The sequence below is a fragment of the Oryzias melastigma genome, linkage group LG7 (genome assembly GCF_002922805.2).
Source record: "Oryzias melastigma strain HK-1 linkage group LG7, ASM292280v2, whole genome shotgun sequence".
NCBI lineage: Eukaryota > Metazoa > Chordata > Actinopteri > Beloniformes > Adrianichthyidae > Oryzias > Oryzias melastigma.
Genome location: NC_050518.1, coordinates 12,364,955 through 12,385,879, shown reverse-complemented (window position 1 = coordinate 12,385,879; position 20,925 = coordinate 12,364,955). Strand labels below are relative to the sequence as shown.

Below are 20,925 nucleotides of genomic sequence, written 5' to 3'. Positions count from 1 at the left end.
CCCAAAAGTGTGACTTATATGATTTTTTTTCTTCTCTCTTATGCATTTTTTGCTGCGGAAATTTATTCTCAAAGCGATTTATAGTCCAAAAATATGGGGAGTGATTTTATATCAGCATCTTGACATGATATTGAGAGAATGCTTGTTTCTGCTTCATCTGTACGGACAGATGAAATGTGAGTATTGCCAGCCTTTAACCTTTTCAAGGTCCAAGGACTGCGGGTCTACACAGAGGCTTAGTTTTATTTTAAAATCTACGCAGAAAAAAACCTTGAGCTTATCTCGTTTTAATTTGATAAAATCCTCCCAATTTTTAATTATTTGAGACTTTAGAAATCGTGTTTGAAGTCAGACACACAAAGACTCCACCAAGGTTGTCTCGTGTGTCACGTTGTAAGCGTTCGAACAGATCGATTTCTCTACTATGGCTAAAAACCAACAGCATTTTAGCACACTATGTTATGGCTGCCTGTTGCAATCTTTCCTTGCAGAGAAGTTTCAAGTACTTTTCACTGATGGGTCATTTTAATAAGAGTACCCCTGAACAGCCATTGATTGGGTTTTGATGCCGTTGTTTTTGTTAAGATCCAATCCTCTAATTAGTTCCGTCCAAGTTCATTCGTTTATCTCATTATCAGCAGGACTGAAGCAGCCCAGAAACACAGATAACCAGCCTTACAGGACTGCATTTCTGGCCTGTCAGTTGTTATCTCTGAAGCAGCTGTTACTTCCAGCGACACAGTGGCACTTTCAGAGTGTGTGTTAATGCCAGGTTTAGTCAGCACGGGGGTGGTTCAGTCATGACCTGTACGTCACAGACTTGTCATTAAACCAAACTATAAAAAAACACGATGATGTGATTTCTTTGCACATTCCCTGCTGCAATCCTAAAGCAGCGTGTGAGGAGTGTGGGACTCTCCATAAACAACTCAGAGTTTCTTATTTGCTTTGCTTTACAAAACTTGCCTCTCATTATCTGAAAGCCCCCATTTGCTTCATTCTGAATTGCACAGCAGAGATTACAGTTTGGCAGGACATTAACTCCAGCTTTTATCCCCAATCCTTTTTTGACTAGATGAAGGTCACTTTCTTGATGTGCAAAATGATTTTTCTCTCTTCTCTTTCATCCTTACTTTCCTCCCATCCTCCACACCAGGGCATGAGTCAGAGAATCTGACACCTCGGAGGAGAAAGGAGGAGAGCTATAGGCAGAAATGGGAGGCAAATCAGGAGGGAGAAAAAAGGAGAGATGGAGATAGTTGGAGGAAGGAGAGACGAGGTGATCAATATCTCCTGGAAACAGGAAACCTGAGACGATCTACAGAGACTCCATAATTGACACAAGGCCCTCCACTAAACGTCATCGTTGAAGTTTACATTAGACAGATGGGGTCAGAGTCTTTCCTCCATTTTAGAGATAACCCTCAAAGTGCTTAACTTGGCAGCAAATCTGTGCCGTATCCACCATTAATATGCACAAGGTGGCAGAGTTAATGATGTTTTACTTAGAATAAAACATTACCATGCATGTTGAGACAAAAGTTCATCTTACGTAAGCTCCAAAACAACTGAGCGCAAACCCAAAAATAGTGCAGTCCCTGATAAATATTTCAGGCACTCGCCAGCTGAACAAAGATGAAAACCTTCTCTCTTTCTGAAAAACACACACACACACACATACAAATGGCAACAGAATAGAGAGAAAACCTCCATTTAGTGTCCTCCAAAGCCGTGCAGATTACTGTCACAAGTGCCGTCTTTTGGCTTTCTTGCTTAAAACTTGGTGGAGAATATACCCGCTTTTAGCTCCTCAGTAGTTCCCCCTACAGAACAGAATAAAGGTGACTATTGTACGTTAACTTCTGTACTAAATAAACCGCGCTCATGAGACTCTTTGCGAGCGAGTCACGAGGCCTGCTGGGTCGGTCCGTGGAGCTAAACACAGAGCTATCCTTTCATTGCAAGCGAAAGCCTGAAGCTCTGTCAGCCATTGCGTCTGTGCTAAGACCAGGGTCACATTGTGTTTTCATGGAAAAAAATATCCTCTTGTGGATGAACAAAACAAATGAATCAACGCTGTTAGCCCCACGACTTAACAAACCAGGGAGTGTTTGATAGAAAGATCACGAACCAAATGCAAAAACTCCTATCAGTTGAGTACCAAAGGCTTGTTTGGTTGCAACATGTTTAGGTTAATTACTTAAAATCAGGTTAATTACAGAGGACTGAAGAGTAAATTAATTTGGATCACAACAAAGCTGCAAGAAAGTAATTCCTTCTTGAGATGAGGTGACAAAATTAATTTGTCTTACGAAATGGGAAGCATGACAAGACAGAGAACGAGTGAAAAACACAAATATGTTGTTGGGCTAATTCCAGACATGCATGGCAAATCAGTGACACTTCAAGGTGGGTTAGCACAAAAAGTCAGACCGTTCTTCTGTTTACTAATATCTACATTTTCCAAGAATGCTCCTGTGACACTCTCCTTGTCAGCAGACACGGATGCATATCTGTGATTTGTCTCCGTAACTGTTCAAAGATACTGTGGCTTACTTAAGATTCCAAACCCAAACTGTTTTTCTGCTCTCCTCTTACTCTGCAACAACAGCATATTACAAGATGAGAGGGATTATTGGCAGTTCCCAGGCGTTGGAGGAGCACGTGTCAGGACTGGCTTCTGTTATTTATGAAGGCTCTCAGCCCCGGCCCTCACTCTACAGCAGAAATGCAGGTGGAGTTTCATTATTGAAGATGTTCTCTCATTTATTATTAGAGCCCTGACTCTAAGAGTGCATTAAAAGATTGAATCGAACCCGGATAAAGAATCAGCAGTACACAATAGGTTGACACACACCCTTGAGAGCTACTAAAAACATGGGTGTATCTCACGTCAGCCAAATTGTACATTCTTTTCTAGTTTGTAGGAGCAGGCAAAGCTCTGTCTTTGCACCCAGAAAAGCTTCCTCTTCGCTGCACTCACACACACAGGCTGAATAAAATTCTGTTCCTTATTGATTTCCTCTATGTGCTCTGGAAGATAAATCTAAACCATGTTCCCCTCCTTCAAGGAAGCTCCCTTACAGTGTATTTCATTCAGCAGACTTCTCTGTGGCTTGTAAGTGTCCCTTTTGCTTTTACTGTTTCCAAATCTGATGACGTAGTTGCTAGAATTTTCTAACTGGATCATAATTAGATTTCCATATAGAGGATAAAAAGGAAATATCCTTCTTTTATGAATTTGGAAGTTTGTCCCAGAAAACTGCCTAAACAAAGAGAAGGGAGGGACAAAAGACGGTCTGTTTCTGAGTCTTCTCATGCTGTGCAGCTGAACTTCCACTACAGTTGACCAATTATGATCCACAGATTCTTACATTTTCCCAGCTTAAACTAACAAATCTCCAGCCAAATTCTTCACTTCCCCATCTTTCTCTAAAAGCTGATCTTCTATCAAGTGTGTAATGCTGTTGCAATTAGGCCTCTTGGTGAATAATGGGGCTGTCACACACACTCGCTGCCTCAGCACCAGCAGCCAGGCGCCCACTGTACGGGACTTGTTGAGAACAAGCTTTGTGTTCTGCTCTGGCCTGGAGAATCACTGGGGTTCACTTTTATTAACATAAAACCGTCCGCACACAAGAGCCCAGTTGTCTCATCTGCTCATCTGGACACTTTCTGCCATATTCAGGATTCCAGTCAGTGTGTTCATTATTGCACACATGCATAGACGTCACACATTTCCCATAAGCATGACTCAAATACATAAAACTAATTATGTAAAAACAGAGAACAGTTAGGCTCAATTCTGGTTCTTCCAAGAATTATACATACATGTGGGGATTAAACTGGACAAAAACACCAAACATTCGATGTAATACAAACACTAAAACTCACTATTAGACTGCAGATAGATGTTATGGCCTAATTAAGAGCAATTTAAGTTGCGATGCGCCAACCAAACAACAATCATCTTGGGAAAAAACGAGCTTAGTCACTCACCTGTTTTCATGTAAAAGGTTACTGGACTTTCCACTAAACTATCTCCATGGATCTCCGCCGATCACGCTATGTTATCCACGCATGTCTGGGACACGGAGGTGTAGTGCGGACTGTCCTCCCCCAGTGTCAGCAGAGCAGAGTGCTCCCTCCGTCTCTCTCTTTCTCGCTCGCGCGTGCGCGCGCGCCCCTAAATCTCCAGCCGGTAGAGTTGTCTCTGCGTAAATACAAAAAAAGGGAGGAAAAAAAATAGAAAATAATAATGTTTGGGCTCAGCTGCTTATTATATCACGCGTGTGCATTTGTTTGCTGGGTGAAGCCCCGCGGGAACACAATAATCTTTCCGCGCCGTGCGCTTCTGGCGCGCGCCGGACGCACGCAGGTTGGCACATTTATGGTTATTCAGCATCACCCAGTTTCTGCGCGCGATTTGGATAATTGAGCAGAGGGAACTGAATGAAGGAATGGAGACGTTTTCCTGCTTTGCTGGAATTCTCTCGCAGTGTCCAGAGATGCTGGTAAGATAGGCTGACAGTAAGCAGACTTTACAGTATTGATGCATTCTATTGATTACACTAAATTATCGACGGTTTCCTTTTTTATTTTTCTGCGCTTAATGATTTCCTTTCAAGTTTATGGCGTGGGCTTGATTGGCAGCTTTGCTCTGTTGTGGCGCCATCTAGTGTGTTTTCCTTCACATTGCAGGTGTTATTCACAGTAATGGTCTGTGAAAAGGAAATATGTTCATTCTGAGTGGCCTAACTGCATTCAAATTTTTATGATTTTGTGCAGCAAACAACTAAATGATTTAATGTAGTAAATGCAACCACTGAATTGCATCTGCCAAAGATGCCAAAAGAAGGCATCCTCTCAGCTTTCTGTCCTCCTCGGAGGGGTAAATAGACAATCTGATTGATTAATTTAATTCTGTAACAAAAGGAAGTCAGAATAGTATTTAAAGTAACAAACAAAACAAAAAAGTGAATAAATAAGTTGGTCCCTGGCACATGACAAGTCCCTAAATAGCTATTAAATTACCTTGTAACAACTTCGCTGATGTACGTGTTTCATGTTGCCTTTTGACTTTATTCTACTGTGGAGAGAAAAGGAACAAACATTATTATTATGATTATTGTAATTTTTTTAACAGTGATTCTGCTGGTTTCTAGACAGCTGACAATAAATTAAACTGGAACAGATAAAAGCAGACTAAAGAGAAAAAGTAAAACATGTCTTTGAAAGTTCAGCAAAACACAAAAACTGACATAGAAATTGGAAGTTTTTAAAGGAAGATATTAAGAGTATTAACAACGGTACATGAAAATACTATCAACATTCCTTTGGAGACAAATATTTAGATTTCCTTTTCAGGCCTGATTCTGCTTTTCATCTTAGTCCAAGAATCCTTTGATATCTTTGCATTTGTATTGTTCTTACAAGCAGTGCACATACACCTTATTTTTATGAAAATCAAACCAAACACTTTATATTATGAGCTAATAGATCTTAAAATCATTAAGAAAACTTGATACAGCTTTTCTTATTACTTTATCCATCCATCCATTTTCTTGACCGCCGTGTCCCTTTCGGGGTCGCGGGGGTGCCGGAGCCTATCCCGGCTGCCGATGGGCGAAGGCGGGGTACACCCTGGACAGGTCGCCAGTCTGTCGCAGGGCCTCAATCACACATCCATTCACTCTCACATTCACACCTAGGGGCAATTTAGAGTCACCAATTAACCTATGAAGCATGTTTTTGGACGGTGGGAGGAAGCCGGAGTCCCCGGCGAAAACCCACGCATGCACGGGGAGAACATGCAAACTCCACACAGAAAGGTCCCAGCTGGGATTTGAACCAGGGCCTTCTCGCTGTGAGGCAAGAGCGCTAACCACTGCGCCACCGTGCAGCCCTTATTACTTTATGTAAGTGTTTAAGTGTTTAGGAACTTTAATAGAATGTATTTATCATTGAAACACTTCTTAGTTTCTGCCAAATGCTAAATGATTAAATTGAAGCTCAGATCAAACAACTAAATTATTAAAATCCTGTTTTATCACAAAAGATTTACTGTTCTAAAAGTCTCAAACAACATTTTTCTGCGATGACTACTTTTCACAAATTCTGTTGACACCTGTAAACCATTTCAAATCAAAATCTTATTATTATTATTTTTTTCATTTTATTTTTTTGTTGCTACAGCATTACGCCAGTCTGGTAATCGGGGCTGTAACCATTCATTTTAACAACAATTCCATTCATATCAAAGTTTGCGGTTGCTGCTCGGAATCATATTAGTTCATTGATCTTAAACCTTTAGAAACCTTACATCTGATCTGACCTAAAATTGATCCTGGACATCTTTAGCCAAAACTTCAACCACTGTGACTCAGAGATAAATACCTGGTACTGAACAGTGCAGGTGAAGTTTTCCAGATTTATTGTATTTGTTGCGAGATAATCAAGTGTAAATTAAATAGGTGTAAAAAGAAGAATTAATCTCAAATCCATTCACATTTTAGTTTCATAAAGTTCAGCCCACTGTTGTTTTTCCACATCAAAGTAATAAGGTCACATGTTTTTGTTCAATTCAAAGTGTTTCCACACATTGACCTTTAATGATTGATCATTTTTTTTGCTGCCATCACATGTTTGTCCACTATGATGCTCTTGGCTGTTTTACATTCCAGTAAAATAAACCTATCGTGTCTCAATCCAAATTATATTTTTTCAATATCAGTTTTGATTCATCTAATTTTTAAACAATTTTATAATGTTTTAAGTCATTCTGATTAACAACCTGCCACAGACAAATCGATATGACTGAATCAAAGTAATGTAAATTGATTCATCGATTGAGTCAATCGCTACACCCTTGGTGGTATTCGATCTCATCGAAAAGTTGAAAAATCACCTCCAGGTGGAAATGAAGCACAAGTCTTTTACTGTGACTGAATAAGGTAAAATGTATGAATTGATAAGCAAAAAGATAGAAACATTTGATAATTTGCTTTTACTAAATAAAATTAAAACAACTCTAATCAACTGCAGCCTCTAAAACCCTCTAAACCACACTACAGTGCTTGAAGAGAGCAACCCAATCCCTCACAAAGTAGCTCTGCGGGGTACCTACAGCGACACCACACGTGCCAGGCACCTAACTGCATATAAAACCTTTAACGAACAGCCCGCTGCGGTCCATATGAGCTGACAAAAGTGATAGATGTTCTTTTTTCAAACAGTAGGAGGTGCTGTATGATCTTAAATCCATCATGTTGAGAGGGGGTCTGCCACCAGCTGTGTGAAAGACAGAAATGGCAAAAATGAGTAAAAGCTGCATTAGTTAAGAAAAAAAGGGCTAAATGTACTGCAATAAAATACTTTAAATTACTGCTCCGCACATTCCAGAGTTCAGTAATGTTTCTTGATTAGACCTTTCTATAAGACGAGTACAATTCATTCAGTGTAAGGTTTCTAAAGGTTTTACAATGACAACACTTGCAAAGCTCAAAAAAAAACTTAATGATTTTCTTTTGCACACCAGGATTATGAGTAACTGTCATGAAAGCTATAATCTAGATCTATAAGCCTTTAAGTGACTCACCAAACCAATGTTATGGGCCTATATAGCATTTAAAGCTCGTGTAGTGGAAAACTGGCACATGAAACCTGAGCAGTAAATGTGACTGTAGCATGTCAGACAGGACTGGAGAGCGATCTGAAATGGGAGTGTTCTCAGTCACAGAAATAAGATCTTTAAGAGGTGTGCTTTCATTGTGAGCACAAATGCAATTGTGTTTCACAAGGCGGTCCCTCAGCTGATTAACACTCCCTCCTTGTCTTGGCATTTAAGACTCCGTAGGTGGGACATGAGGCTAATTTTTCCTCTCCTCTGACTTGATAATTGTGTTCCACATGCGCACACATCACTCCAGCAGCTCCAATTGTGCAGCTGAAATTAGTAAGGGGAGTATTCCCACACCCAGTTGTCTGTTTAGTCGTGGTTACACGGAGTATAGGAAGATTGTTTTTGTTACGTTGCCTAATAATAGAGTTATACCCTTTGCAATAATGTTTGATCACTTCACTAAGCTTTACTCTGTAATGTATGATGCTGCAAAAACAATGCAAAAGAAATACTATCACACGAGATTAAATTGCAGCTTTAAAGACATGAAAATTGTTTTTTTAGCATGTTCTTGTAGTATTTTTCTCATCATGGAGGACATGTTCAATTTAAATGAAGTTTAAAATTGTGTTTCTGAATAGTCCAATCATTGTGAATAAAGAGTAACCGTAGATGAAAATAGGCTATTGGAAAAAGCTAGTAGACGTAATGTAGCTCCTTTCTCTGCTCCATTCTGATGTATCTACTTGTAGAAAAAATAGATCTATGTACAACTTAATTTTCTTTTTCTGAGCTGCCATCTGGTTAAATACAACATGGCTGGACAGCTCCAATACTGTTTGCTATTTTTACTGCTCCACTAATGTTAGGTTGGAGGTGTGAGGGGCTGTAAGCTAGCGGGAGAAAAACAAATGGATAATGGGAATTAGGGGCGGGCTCACTTAGTGCCAACAGTCCCGCCTACAACTCAGAGGCAAATGACTAATGAACTACTGCCATTCTGCAGAAATTATATCCTAGAAAACGATACGTTTTTAGATTTAACCTAAAAACGGCATAATCACAATTAAAAGAATGCTTTTATAATAAATAAAAGAATGATTGAAGTGGAACTTTAACACTGAATGTATACAAATAAAGTCACATCTCTCTGTTGATTAAAGTCATAATGAAATAGTTTTAAAACTTCCTGTATAGATATAAAGCTACGTGTACATGATTGTTTTTTTTAAAGATCTTTAAGGTTTCATAACACAGTTAATAAAGAGAGGAGGAGGCAGCAGATTCCCTGAATTCAGTTTAAAATGTCCTTTCTGTGGGGTTTGTGTTGAGAAACTGAACGTATTGAACGGTGGTGGGCAAACTCTGGCCCGGTGGCTATATGCGGTCCGTTTAACTGTTTTTCTGACATTTATGTGTGCTTTTTGAGTCGGACAGGCATTTTTCTGATCATTAAAACACCACATGAACACAGCATTTCTGTAAGTTTGCGTTTTCCTCCAAGGGACATCAACCTATCAGTGCAATTGGCTTTAAAGTGAGAGCAAAAGCCAACAAAATTGAAATACAAAATCAAACATTTTCTGTCTTAAAGTAATATTTAGTTAAATTAATGCCGCTTTTCATTGAAATTCATCTCTGATGAGCACTCCACACATCTATTACTGGGGTTAAGGTTAGGTCTGGCCTTTCTGTCAAAGTTAAGAGTCCTTTGTGGCCCACAAGTCTAAACGTTTGCCCACCCATGGTATAGAAGAAGGGCTCGTGCACCAAATTCACATTCTGTTCTTATTTCAAAGTCAGAGTTTTGCAATCCATCACTGATGGTAATACTGTTCATTTATTTTGAAGGACATATTCACTATCCTGGTCAGAGAATTTTGATCACTATAAAAAAAAAGTCTGTTCAAGCTGTCAGAGTATCTGTTAGAACTTCAGTCTGTGTACGTGTAGCTGCACCTTATCTTGTATTTAGCCAGCCAGCCAGCCTTTTTTCAAATCTGCTTAATCTCTTTTGAGGTCACAAGGCTGCTGGAGCCTATCCCAGCTAATATTGGACGAAGGCGGGGTACACCCTGGGCAGGTCGCCAGTCTGTCGCAGGGCAACACGATCACACAACTTTTAGAAAAAAACAAAAATTTATCAAAACTTATATTTTATAAATGTGTTTTTCTTGTAAAATGATTAGTGGATAATCAACAGTCACAAGCTTTTTACTTGAGCTGCAATCAGCAGTTCTTGGTAGACATTCATTTCTTCTGGGGACACAGAATGTAAATTATTTCTGCTTACCTGGAAGCATTTAAGTCAAGGAAATAACGCTCAAACTGAATGGCTGTCAAAACACAAATCAAGAGATGGGAAAAGGTAAAAGCTTTAGCGCACCTCTTTCCTTTCAACTGCTATCAGGCACATGTCTAAAAATGTATGTGTGGAAATTCACGGTTTTCCTATATTTGTCTAATGGTGAGTGAAGACATATGGGAGGGAGGGCGGAATCTCTGCTCTTGCCGGAGCCTCACAGAAGGTAAATCTTTCATTAAAGCAGCGTCTGCTTCAGCTTGATCTTCATGAAAGTTGAAATCATCTTTAATTCTCTCTCAAGCGAAAAGCAATGGCCCGATATTTATTTTCTGGCGTTTATTTATGAAACATGAAAGAGATTCCTTGTACAAACCAAAAAGAAGAAGAAATAATTTAATATTTAATTGACATGAAGAGAAGGCCAAAGCTGCTATTTCCATGTTCAAAATGAACTGGAAATGCAAATAAAGCAGACACACACCTGCGTGTACATGCTCAGACATGCATCCTTACATATTTATGGAGGTGGAGCTGATTTGCATTAGAGTGATGTGATTTAGCAAGCTTATTTTCACTTCCATTAAAGATGCATGAAATTACATTTAAAGGCGAACAGGAAATGATTAGAAAAATGTGGACAAAGCCTGAGACATTTCATGGAAACAATCTGAATTTAAATATTTAGAGGAAATTACTTGCTAAATTACTTTCTGAAAAATGATTACTTTAGTCCAGATCTCTGAGTGGTTTCAGCTATATACGCACCACCCACACAATGTGCATGTTTGTTGGAGGCATGCAGAAAAGTTTTGTTGTTTTTACTGTTTTAGCTAAATATAAAATTAGATTACATAATTATAATGACATCAACCTAATTTTCAGTGATCAACCAGCTCACACACACTTTTCTTAGCCAATTATTCACATAAGTCTAAAGTTAAAAGCTGAATATAATGAACTAAAATAATTTTTAAAGCTGCAGCTCTACATCACTTGGATAGCTCACATTTCTGTATGTATTTTCTTTGCAATACCAACAACAGAAAAAGACAGAGTGGACCGCTGGAGCATTTAGCAGCTAAACGTTCATTTATTTCCCACAGGACTCAGTGGGCAAACAGAATTAATAGACGGTAAATATTGGACTTGTAACTTCAATTTAATGACCATTGCAATGTGGCAACCATTTATAGTTTAAAAGGCAATAACAAGTCAAGGAGTTACAAAAGGACACAAAAAACCCCAGCTGTGGTAAACAATTGTGGAGTTTTTGCAGTAAATCTACATTCACATATACAGAGTCCAAGAAAAAAACCTTAAAAAAAAAGTTCCCTTATGTTATCAGTAACGCAAATAAGTATTTTGTTCCCTAAAATTAGTATTTTGCACAGAGAAGTTAGTATCTTTATACAAAACTTGCATTTTGTGTGTGTTTGTACAAGTAAGCATTTTGTGCTCACAAATTAATATTTTGTGCTCACAGGAGTTAGTAGTCTATTTTGTTCCTTCAAATTTGTATTTTGGGCAGTTAGCATCTTTAGCGCAAAAGTTAGCATTTTGTGCGCTCAAATTAGCATTGTGTTCCCTCACGTTTTCATTTTGTGTGCACAAATTTTTTTTCTCTAAAATTAGTATTTTGTGCACACAGGTTAGTAACATGTGCGCAAAAGTTATCATTTTGTGTGCACAAATTAGCATTTTGTGCCCTAAAATTAGTAGTTTGTTTCCTCAAGTTATCATTTTGTGAGCACTAATTAGTGGTTTATTTTGGGCCCTCAAATTAATATTTTGCGCACACAAGTTAGTATCTTTTGGGCAAAAGTGCTCATTCTGTGCGCTCAAGTTAGCATTCTGTTCATACAAGTTAGCATTTTGTCTGCACAAATGAGTATTTTGTTCTCTTAAAACAAATGTATTAGTATTTTGCACACACAAGTAAGCATTTTTCTGCGCATAAGTTAGGATTTTGGTACGTTTAATTGCCATTGTTATTTTATCGAGCTTGGGTGACAAACAAATTAAGCATTTTGATTCAATATTAAATCATAAGTTGTCTAAGTTTAAAATGATCAGTTCATCAGAAAAAAATAAATAAATAAAAATAAAACACATAGGCCTACCCATTGACATGAACAGAGGGGGCTACCATAATTTTTGATATAAGACAAACAGAACAGAAATTCACTTTAAAAACATAAATTAACCTTCATAATTTCAATAAAAAAAAAATAATAAACCATTGCCTTTATACCAGTCAAACTACTAAGCTTGGTATAAAACATGTTTTTTGAGAATAAATCAGGAGCAGAGAATGTTTCTAGTGCGTCCTTGAAGAACTTTGTGCGAGCACAATAAAAGGAAGGCAGTTCGGAAGATGAATTTATGGCTCCTTGCACCTCAAAACTTCACTCCTGAAAACCACAAAGTAACTAACAAGCAGCAGTGTGCTGTTTGACTACATGAAGAACATGGTAAATGCTAAATTTCAATCGATACATGACATAATATTATTTTTTTAAGTTGAGTGCAAAGATATTTTAGATTAAACAAAACTGTACACTCTGACTCCAGTTTGTGTTAAATTAATTTTATTAAACTGAGAGGTCTTTGAAGCTATGCTTTTAGGCTTCTACACATGAAATTCTACCTTTTTCTCTCTATGCAGTTTTATTGATGGTACATTTTCTTTTATTTGGTTTATTTTTTCTTTTATTTAATGCAAGTGCTTGTCTTTATTTTTAATGTCTAAGCCACAAGACCAAAGCTAAAGCCTTGGGTCACATGCTCTCTTTGGTGTCTATGAAAAATAATAATTATAAAATAAGGCTGACATGGTAGATGTGAGGAGAAGTGTTCCTTCGGGGCATATCTGAGGCAGGGCAAAGGGGATAATGTGTCATGTGCAGGTGCACAAGTGTGCAAAGCAAGCACCATTTTGGCAGCATATTCCCCAGTATTGTGGTTAAAGCAGCCTGCAGACAGGAACTTAATCTGATGAGTATGAGGGGCATTTTGGTTTTCCCTTCAAATGTGTGAAAATAGGGAAGCAAAACTCAAAATTGCAAAAGCAGAAAGATGAACTGAATCAAACAAATCCTACATTATCACCATCTCTGTAACTGTTTATATGGCAGAAAATGGGGCACGTTCCTTTGTAAATCCTGCACTGCAGACACGTGAAAAAGAGCTTTTAAAAAACTTACTGCTGGTATCATGTCCTAGGACCACATCAAAGTCCTTGACTGCACCTTGCCAGAGAAATACAATCTCTTCAGAGACTCAAAGCACCCTTAGACAGCCTTTGATCTTTCACTGGGGTTTGAGAAAAAGGTAATGAGACAGAACACAATGAAGCAGCATGGGCTATTTTGAAAGTTACAGATTGTTCACAGCAGAGCCTTTCGCTGAGCTGGTTGTTACTGCTATACCTGCATTCACCGACTGTGTGCATCTTCGAATAACAAAAGGTTCTGAAAAAAAAAAAAAAAAAAAAAAAAACAAGCACCTTCTTGTTTGAATCATATTTTGCCATTCCAGGTCTTCATCTGTGTGGATAATTTGTAGTGGTCCAGGCCAGATCTAAAGAATGAAGGCCCGTAGTGTAGCTAATGAACCAAAAACAAACAACAAAAAAAATCTGCACCAACAGAACAGATTAAAACACTAGGTTTTGCCCATGTCTGGGATTCCAAGCCATGACTCCTAAGGTCATTATCTATGCATCAATTTTAACTATTTTATTTTCATTTGCTTAAATCCAAAGCAAACAACTCTAACACAACATTTTAGAAATACATGTAGCATCTTATGCCAGTAGATTCAAAAATCTTGCAGCATTTTTAAAGTCCCCCTATGGGAATTTTTTTTTTTTTTTTAATGTTCCCAGTAGTGTTTTAATTATGATTATGAAGTTTTAAACCAAAATCTCACAACCTAAATGTCTTAAAAAGTCATTTTTTGTGTTGATCTGAATCCTCTGTTTCCAAAATCTCTTCTGAGGGGGCGGGGCTTTTGGAACTGAGCTGAGAAATTCCGTCCCAGATCCCCCACAGTCTGATTATGATAGCTCTACATGTAGACGACTAGATATGTACGTCTTCATTTTCCTCGTCTGAGCTGCCATCTGGCTCAAAACTGTACGACTGGATAGCTCCAATACTGCTCGCCATTTTTGTTGCAACGCTAATATTAGGTTGGCAGTCTGAGGGGTTGTAAGCTAGAGGGAGAGCATGGAAACAGATGGATGATGGGAAATAAGGGTGGGGTTGCTCTGTGCCAACAGTCCTGCCTACAACTCAAAGGCAAATTTCTTGTGAAACCACTGAAGCTCTGCAGAAACTATGTCCAAGAAAACAACAGATTTTTAAAAATTTTGGCAAAAACAGTATAATCATAATTAAAAGAACGCTTAACAATAGATCAAAAGATGATCGGAGTGGGACTTTATGGAGTTTTTTTTTTTCTTTTTCCAATTTATCTTTTCGGGATTGATAAATTATATTTACACTATTCGATGGAAGAACATTTTCTTTTGTTGGCTACTGCGGAGTTTGACTGAAAATTAGCTTTAAACCTCAAACTTTCTGGTTAAGGCTGCTAAATAGTCAAGCTAATAAGTCATCTTTTATTCAAACATAGGAGCTTTTCTGTTTTATGTTCCTTAAAAATGTCAAGGAACAATAGGGTGAAAATGAGGTTGTTTTGACTACTGAGAATTGTGATGCACATTTGTGTTAAGGATTAAAAAGGCAGAATCAGAGACTGCAGTGAGCCCAATGATTCATTACATGGGTTGATTTCCATCAGTTGGAATGCAAGTTCAGCATATCCAGATTTAGGTCACATTTGACTTAATCTTTGCGCTATTTTACTGCTCTGCAAGACACTGCAAGGAGAAGAAGCCCATAGCATCAGTAGTTTTCATTGAAAGAAACACAAGATTAAAATTGTATTTACTTAGAATTAAAATCTGTATGTGCAGGAAAAAAAACCCTCATACTGGTTTTGGTTGTCTGCACATACACATATTCATTCCAGGAATGTGAGAATGATAAGTGAGCAACAAGAGGGGCTTTGTATTTTTCCATCTCCTGCCAGCCCGAGGGTAGCCTCTTATCTGTTAAATGAGACTGTGCCGACAGATTTGGATAAGACTACTTTGGCATCACAGCCATGGTCCCTGCACTGAGAGCCCTACTGCATCATTGAGACTCCCTGTGTTACAGCTCAGCAGCACAGACAGCCTTGGACCACAGAGTGGGTGGATATGTGGAGACGCAGAATAGGCAGCTTCTTATGCTGCAGACCTCCTCTTTGAACACAGTGCTTGTGATTGTTTCCCATCAGTCATATATTATATATCTAAAATGACGCTCCCTTTTTGAAAAGTCACATTTTCTTAAAATGCTGCTGTTGATAAATTAAAACTGTGCTGGAGTCAGAGAAAATAAGGAACATTTTTTGTATTAGGTTATTGACGTACTAATAAGTATTTGCCAAAAGACTCAGAAAACAGATTTTTTTAAATATTTTTAATTTAACATATTTTTCAATAATTTGCCATAACTTGTCCCTGCAGATACTGAGTGTTCTGGTAAAACGTGTTTCTCTTTTGGATTGAGAACAAGCAAACACCAATAATACTAAAGATATATTTCATAGTGTAGTGTAACTCCTACACAAATATACAGGTACATGCAAGCTCTAGCTTGTGACAAGAAGGGAATAAAGGCGGGTTAAAGGACATTCCAAAGCTTTGACTCATGGTTTAATCTGTCTGTGTTAGTTGTCTGGCTTGCGGTTTCCTAACCCATCACAAAAGTTGATAGCTAACATTACGGGAACACCTGTGACCCGGATCTTTGCCTTTTACCCATTTCAGCTCCTTCCAAGCTGGGGGTCTCAGATTGTGAACAGGCTGCATCACCGCTCCAAGTGCTTGGCAGTTCGTATAAACTTATTTGTGCTAATCTGACTGTCACAGTAAGTAGGAGTGCCAGTCGCCGTCAGGTCAGATGGGTAAAACTAGAGCACATTCCTGAGACCTTACATTTTCCTCTTAGCTAATAAATCTCTCAGCCTGCCACGGACAGGAAACATAGGAGGTTAATAGTTATCTAGAACCACAGAGGTAAGAGAAGAGGACATGGAGTCAAGTTACATTGGCATGTCATACTTGCAGAGATTGAACTCTCCCACATATGCAGGACTCAAACTGTGAGTAAATCTGACATCCATGGTTACCCTGAGGGACTGAAATAACAAGGTGCCACGTCCAGTATATGCCTATTTAAAAAAAAAAAAAAGAAAGCCAACCCCAGTATTTGTGTCCAATATCTTTCTGTCCATACAAGGTGAGACTGTAGATTATCGTCTGTTTAATTGCTAAATAATACAGCATTCGTAGCCTGAACAGATCCTTCCTTTAGTAAATGGAAAAAAAGTCATCCATTTTGCTCTTTTTCAACATGAGTGCAAAACAAAGTATTGAAAAAATTAAAAAGTTCTTGATCCAGAACAACAGCATAAATAAGATAAAATTGAGTATTCTATTGTGGAATACTATAACTTATTTACTTGACAATTTGCTTCCAAATTATAAAATGTGTTAACAATGTTGGCACTGGATTATAAAGTAAAATTATAACCACCAGAATTATGCCGAGTACACATTTTTCCATTCACAGATTATTTTTCATTGGTGCCAAAACTTGCACCAATATGTAAACAACAGGCCTAAAAAATAGAGAAGATAGAATTAGTTAAAATACTTGTTGTGATTTGAAGAATATTCAAGCATCACTTGTGCTATCCTAAAAAAATATTGTTCGAATCCTTACCTGTGATCACTTATCACTTAGTTATGTGAATAAATGCTGTTTGAATAGTATCTAAAGCAATCCCACTTGATAGGTCTATAATAAAATTACAGACCCGTGAAGTGAGACAGCACCATGCAGTTTTACAACTATATAACTGTAACTACAAGCCTTTAGTTTATTATTCATTTGTTTCGGGACACAAAAAGATACTGTTTTAAAACCATTCTTTTGCTGTTGCAGGCTGTTGTTTTGCATTGTAATTTTTTTACATTTTAAAGTAATACAGATCTCTTTTTTTAGCATGCTAGAATGAGTAACACTCCAACTTTATGAATGCTTACTGCAGATGCCTTAGCTTTCCTGTGCTTATTAATGTCACAGGGTAAAAGACACTTTCAATCCAGGAAACTTGTAAAGGAAATGTACTTGGACGAACATCATCACACACCAATTTAGATTTCAACCAAGTCTGTCGTGCTGCTACAAAAGCAATTAAATAGAAGATAAGCAGATGATTTTATCTTCACTGCATTCTTTTTAATTTCTATGTATTTCACTTTTTTGTTAATTTGTTTGGTAGAAATATACAGTGCATTTTCTTCACAGTTTAGAAATATGAACACTTTTATTAAAAAAAAAAGACATTAAAAAACTAAATGAGAGCTGCAGGAATACTCTAACATCATCATCTCAATATGTTCTGGTGGCATTTGGGGTTAAATAGAAGAACCATGTAACTGCAGCATTTGACAGCACCGCGGACATTTGTGGTAAGTGCTGGAGTAGCAGTACACATTTGAGGCCAGCTGAAGGTCCATTTAGTCACTGGATTTTGATTTAGCTCCCCATTCTTTATTGGGGTCATCCTGTGGCTACTCCATTTGACGACTTCGGCATTCGCTGATGTCCTCTTTATGTGTTTCAGGGCCAAATTAGGCCTGTTTGCTGCCGATAACAAACGCACTACATCAGAGACAATAATCATTAGGAGCTTTTATTCTCAGACTTACATTGAAAACAAAGTCCCCCTCAAGAGCTGTGTGTTTACACTTTAATGAAATAGCTTGTCCAATACCATTTTATTGCCTGGGAGACTTCTGTTGGTGGGTTAATTATGCAGCGTAATTTGCAAATGATCAGAAATCTTGCCTACACAAGACTCAGATGGGATTAATTAAGCGTGACATGCAAATATGACAAACTGAAAATACAATTCCCAACTGGATTTGAAACAAAGCACCCATTTTGGTCAGTTTTAATTTTAAATAATGAGGATGTTTTCCCAGACCATCTGCTTTCTAATAATCTATTTTAATGTTAAATAGATAGACGGTAAACGTGCCCCCTTGAAAATCAGTCTTTGTGTTTAGCATTGAGCTGGGCAGGCACAAGCAAGAACTACGGCTTTTAGTTTGTTTAAACTGTTTTGCAATTAAGTAAGCTGAAGAAAGACTGAAGCAAGACTCAAAATAGTCAACAACACTGGTTTTATGTATGTACCAGTGCAGAGAAAATGTATTATGGTTAAAGCACCAACAAACTAAATGCTTGAATTGACCCTTTTCATGGTGACGTCAGACAAAATGGCGACAAGGTCAAAAAATGCAAATAGCGATTTCCGGTGTTTGGGTTTAGAACTGCAAAGCTGACAGCATTCACAGTTTTACGCAAATAATGAAAGGTAACCTTACAAATTTCAACAGAAAAATGTAAAATATTTATTTTATGAACGTCCTGCCGAACTTTATTTTCCTTTCTCGTCTTAGATCGTACTCAAATCAAACTGCAAATTTGAACAATTCCTTCAGTATTTGAGGTTCTATTGAAAAAAATCAACTTTTCATTTGAGCAAATATTCTAACGGGTTCTATTTTGCTTGATGTTATTCACTGGTGTTTTAAGTTCAATCGAGCACAAAAATGGATGAAAATTCATGTTGGACAAATGTAATAGGCGTTGCCAAGATGTAGATTGCTGTATGTTGGCCGCGTGTCTTTTAACTGTGATAGAGGGCTAAATATAGCTGTTGCAATAAGATGTATTTGTTGTTTTGTGGGGCATTTTAAGGGGTAATTGTAAAAATAGGAATGCTTTTAATAGGAATATTTTTTGACGGTTTCAAATTACTTTTATCCTTGTTTACCTTTATTATCCTGGAGGGATCAGACATCGTTATGAGCAACAGCAAAGAGGAGCTACGTCAGAAAATAACTCAACAGCAATTTGTTTTTCTTTATTGTAAGACACGTAGAAATTGTCTTACTTTAGCTCTGTTTTTAGTGATTTTGAGAAGATAGAAATGTAAGCAACTTTAACTGGGCAGAAAAAATCTTCACTTCAAAATTCACTGGTGTTTTAAGTTCAATAGAGCACAAAAAATCTTCTGCAGCTCTACGCCTCATCCCTGTCATGGAAAGCGTTAGCATAAATTAGAAGAAAATCATAATTAGCTCATAATCAAACACGCACCATTCAATGAATACATGTAACCTTCGTCTAACAATGACCGGTTTGTCAGAGATAAATAATCCACGACTTGTTTAATATCATTCATATGATTTTGGGGAAGCAGCTGTGAAGCATTCTGCAGGCAGCACTACTGACATTTGATCTAAGAGAGGATAACAAATACAACCAGGTAGGACATTTATAAAATACATATTGTACAAATTTCTGCTACATTTGGTTAGGTTACCTTTCATTATTTATGTAAAATTGCTTTAAACAGCGTTCAGCTGTCAGCTTTGCCGTTCTAAACCATAGACATAATATATAACTGGAAGTCACTCTGCACTCTGTTACTGTGACAAAACTTGGGGGAAAAAAAAGAGAAATCTTACATCATATTCTTTCAAACATCTCCCATTGTCCGAAGAGATTCATCTTTGTAGAAAAAAACAAAACAGTTTAATGCAGAGTTTCAGAGCTCAGATGAAACCCTGGGAGGTTCTGCAGACGCTGCTCCGAATAACTGCTCTATGTATTCACTTGGAAGTAAATGTGGGGAGTCAGCTGATTCCTAATCCTCTTTTTTCCTCTGTGCTCACATATCAAGAGTCAGAATGATATGAGCAATCACATGAAAGTCCTTCTGTAGTGGGGCTATCATGGGCTGGTAAACCTGTGAGAGCTGTTGTGTGTGCACTTTGGGAAAATGAGAGCTGATTGATGTATTTGTGATGAAAATCCCACATCTGTTGGACGGGAGATCAACAATTGCTTGCCAAAATTTCCTCCACCAAGCTGGCACAGGTAATGTTCACATTTTGTCTTCCTGCATGTGCAGATGACATATTTATCTAAATCTGCTGTTACAAAATAAGTCTCCCGTTGCCTAATTATATTGTAAATTGCAATCTTTTTTAAGAATCTCAATGGAACGTGTCTACGTTGAAAAAAAAAAAGTATTGTGATTGTGTTATCTTCTTTTTTAGTGATTCATTTGAGGAAAGCATAAACTCACACTATTATCGACTCTGGATGCAGATATTATATGCATGCTTTTTGTTTTCTTGTTGTTGCCTCATAGGAGTGACCAAAGAGTCAATGGGACACGACAGCTGACAGATCTGTGAACTGCAGACAGGCTCCATTTATGTTTTCTCTGTTTTCCTCTGATGCCTGTCACTGGTGTTATTTAAATACAAAGTCTGCTTTCCTGCTGCTGTAAACAGCAAGTCAATTCCTGCTGCATGTTATTTGCAGTTACGTTTCTGTACAATGAGGCATCACATCAATGGCACAAGATACTTCATGCAAATATTTCCCCTCATGGTCTCTGGGAGGTTTTCCTCCTAAGCTTTCCTCCAAATATTTTTTACCTTCAGAGCCAATGGCTTATTTAAAAAACACAATATTGTAGGCTAATGTAACCAGTCATCCATGACGGTTCTCCTATTTTTCGAGAACACAACTTCTAGGTTTACATATGTTTGCCTTGTACAAGGAGTATGTGCAGTGGTAAAAAGGAAGAAAATGAATCATAAGGACTTTGTTTTTACATGAGTAACTCACTAAAAATCTATTTTTCTCACATATATCTGTAAAGCAGCTCTGGCTCTAAGAACAACAAGTCATACATTCTTTTAAAGAAAACAAGTCTGTGATTAGGTGTGCTTTAACACCTTTTTTAATATAATCCCTGACAATTCATGCTCCCATCTATAATATTGTGTAAC

General features: G+C 37.7%; 1 protein-coding gene across 2 annotated transcripts in view; it reads right to left on the bottom strand.

Moving 5' to 3' along the window:
• LOC112159114 (poly(rC)-binding protein 4) overlaps positions 1-20,925 on the bottom strand; it is a 55,194-nt gene that overhangs the window by 32,713 nt on the left and 1,556 nt on the right. The window contains exons 2-4 of one of the 2 annotated variants that reach the window (XM_024292979.2): positions 7,127-7,290; positions 5,035-5,089; positions 4,000-4,213 (exon numbers count right to left, since the gene is read on the bottom strand). The gene's annotated coding sequence lies outside the window, so the exon portion shown is untranslated. The remainder of the gene's footprint in view (positions 1-3,999; positions 4,214-5,034; positions 5,090-7,126; positions 7,291-20,925) is intronic. The other variant, XM_024292980.2, reaches the window with a different exon arrangement.